The 3,307-nt window shown below is 39.8% G+C and overlaps 1 pseudogene; it reads left to right on the top strand.

The window, feature by feature from the left end:
• The first annotated feature begins 210 nt into the window (after window positions 1-210).
• LOC112041171 (receptor-like protein kinase FERONIA) lies at window positions 211-2,570 on the top strand (annotated as a pseudogene).
• The last annotated feature ends 737 nt before the right edge of the window (window positions 2,571-3,307 follow it).

The following is a 3,307-nucleotide window of genomic DNA, read 5'->3' as shown; positions in this document are numbered from 1 at the left end:
ATGTCTTTTAATGAAACGGTGCGTATCAACAACCGTTTATAATTTCACACGAGGCACGTGCTGTTGAGCCTGGGTTGATCCTGAACCTTCATTTCTCTGAGCTTGAGCTTCGTCTTCAACACTTTTGTCAACGGAGTTGAAATCTTGTCCATACCCGCTAATCTCTATTTCACTCTGTCTGACGTTGAAGGGCTCCAATTTATTGGCCAACCGAACCGGTACCTCATGGGTAACAGAACTGCTCTCGAGATGGTATACAGAATAAATGTTGGAGGGAGCTCCATCTCACCCACTGAAGATACAGGAAGGTTTCGGAGCTGGAGTTCGGACAACATTTACTTGATAGAAGATAGATTTTCATGTCTACCTATTAACACAACTATTGAACTACAATTTACCAAACAACCAGCCTACACCGCACCGGAAGATTTATACCGGACTGCCGCACTATGGGGACGAACAAAACTATCAATAAGAGCTACAATCTCACTTGGGAATTTCCCGTAGATTCTGGGTTTGTTTATCTTGTTAGGCTACACTTCTGTGAGTTTCAACCAGAGATTATTGCTATGCACGACCGAGTGTTTCTTATTTTCATAGCAAATCAATCAGCTGAGACAGCAGCCAATGTGATGAAATGGGCAGGTAGCAATGGTGTTCCCATATACAAGGATTACGCTGTGTCAATGTTTGGCGAAGAAAAACAGAAGAAAATCAACCTTTTTATCACCCTACAAGCTAATCCGGATGACCATTCGACTCATTTCAGCAATGCAATCTTGAACGGTATCCAAATCTTCAAAGTAAACAGCTCTCGTGGCAACCTTGCCGGACCCAACCCCCACCCACTTTTGTTGACCTCTCCAATGGCTGTGCCACGGAGAAATTCAACAGAGTTGAAGAATAATAGAACACCAATAATCGCCATCGTTGGTGGTGGAGTTTCCGGCTTTACTATACTCTTGATTCTTGTAGTCTTGATTTTCTGACTAGCCAAAAGAGTCAAGTATTCCAAGAACTCAACAAAGGCAAGCGGGTCAACTCTACCATGTAGTTTGTCTCGCTACTTCTCACTCGCTGAGATTAAAGCAGCTACCAACAATTTTGACAGAGTATTCATTATTGGTTCTGGAGGATTCGGTGATGTGTACAAAGGATACATTAATGGTAGTGATGCTACCCCAGTTGCGATCAAACGATTAAAATCCGGATCTCAACAAGGAGCTCTGGAGTTCAAAACAGAAATCTCGACGTTGTCTCGACTCCGCCACCTTCATCTTGTTTCTCTAATTGGATATTGTGAGGATGGCAATGAAAAGATACTCGTTTATGATTACATGGCTCATGGGACCCTTCGTGACCATCTCTATAACACCAAGTATCAGCCACTTTGTTGGAAGCAACGACTCCAAATCTGTATTGGTGCAGCACATGGATTGAACTACCTTCATGCAGGTGTGACATATACAATCATTCATCGTGATATGAAGAGTTCGAATATCTTATTAGATGATCAATGGTTGGCCAAGGTATCTGATTTCGGGTTGTCAAAATTTGGCCCCTTTATGTCTAAGTCCCATGTTAGTACAGTGGTTAAGGGTACATTCAGATATTTGGATTCGGAATATTATCGCTTTCAACAACTAACTGAGAAGTCTGATGTGTACTATTTTGGTGTGGTGTTGTGCGAAGTGTTGTGTGGAAGGCCACCGATCATACGTACGACTGAGGAGCCGCCAATGAGTCTAGCAACATTGGTCCTGCAGTGCTATCGCAATGGAAAGCTGGATCAAATTGTTAATCCATCTTTTAAGGGGGAAATTGAACCAAGATGTTTGAAGAAATTTGGAGAGATTGTAGAGAATTGTTTGCTTGACAATGGAACCAAACGACCATCAATGAATGATGTGGTTGGGGGGCTTGAGTTAGCATTGGAGTTGCAAGAGAGTGCAGAAAAAGATGTCAAGCTTGATTTGGCAGAAGGAATTGACATGAATGATGATGATGAGCATGCTTTGATCCCTATGTCAGATGTCAATGAAAGTGATGACATGATTTTTAGTAGCAATGGAAAACTATCAAAATAGCAATAGTCAAGTGACTGTAGTAAGCCAAGGAAGTTTTGCTAGTAAGGATTCAGATGGATTGATATCCCCCAACCCCAGGGCAGTGTTGTCTGAGATTATGGATCCTAAAGGTCGATAGACAAAGGAAAAAAGGAAGTTGCTAGTTGAATTTTTAATATGGCTGATCGTAACTGCCAAAGTGCATACTTAATTTCCTCCTTGAATTATGAAACTTTGAATTTGTGGAACATGCCCTAATTTGCTATTGAGCCTTTGTCTTTTAAGTTCAAATGATAAGCACTCTGAACAAAATACTCACCTGATTTTTTGTAGCAATCCAAATATGACTCATGCCCCACCTTTTTGTGGCAATGCCTCTACGGGGATTCCATGGGTTTTGCATCATCCCGTGAAGTGATCTGCAAATAAGTTTTTCCCGGTCTTTTGTAATGTTTAGTTGCTGTTTATGTTTTGGGTGTAGTGGAAGACTTGTTCTGTTTTTCTGTTGTTGTAATAGTTTCTGTTTAGTCCGGTGTTGTCTTCAAGGTCTTGCTACTCTAGTTTAGTTTGTTTGAACTCTATTTTTCTGTCTGCACGTTTCCTTTCACTAATAAAATTCCCCTATTATGTGAATATATATATATATATATATATGTCTGGAACATCAAACTGTGACAGTGGTATTTGCAATATTTTAGCAACATAATCAAGCATAAAAGCATGATATAAAAGCTCCAAATTCCACCAATGGGTATCCCTATCAATTAGATCGTAGCCACCTTCATATCTGGATTAATCAATTAACAGGCAAAATAATCTCGTGACAACTGATAAGAAGCACGATAGAGCCAAGGATCTTGAATTCTTGATAATCTTGAACAGATTCTCCATTACCAATTTTTCAGCACCTGGACTGGAGAACATTGTGCCAAGTATAAGATGGAGAAGGACCCAACGTAGCATGCATAAACAGAGCATTTACGATAATACTTGGCCTTCAAAATTCTTTCCAAAATCAAGTCTAGAACATTTAACACTCTCCAACACTTTTAAAAAAATTAAAAATTAAAAAAGAAAAGGGGGGCTTTTTTCTTTTGGAAGGTAACACACTAACACTAACTCTCCAACCTTACTTAGCCAACATAGTCAAGTTAAAAGATTCAAGTTCTTGTAAACTCAATCCACCATTATTTTTCAAGATACACAGCTTATTCCACTTTGTCCCCATTAGTACTATGAAC

This window comes from Quercus suber, unplaced genomic scaffold (genome assembly GCF_002906115.3).
Source record: "Quercus suber isolate HL8 unplaced genomic scaffold, Cork oak 2.0 scaffold_776, whole genome shotgun sequence".
Classification (NCBI taxonomy): domain Eukaryota; kingdom Viridiplantae; phylum Streptophyta; class Magnoliopsida; order Fagales; family Fagaceae; genus Quercus; species Quercus suber.
The sequence above is the reverse complement of the archived record's forward strand: the minus strand, read 5'-3'. Positions and strand labels throughout refer to the sequence as shown.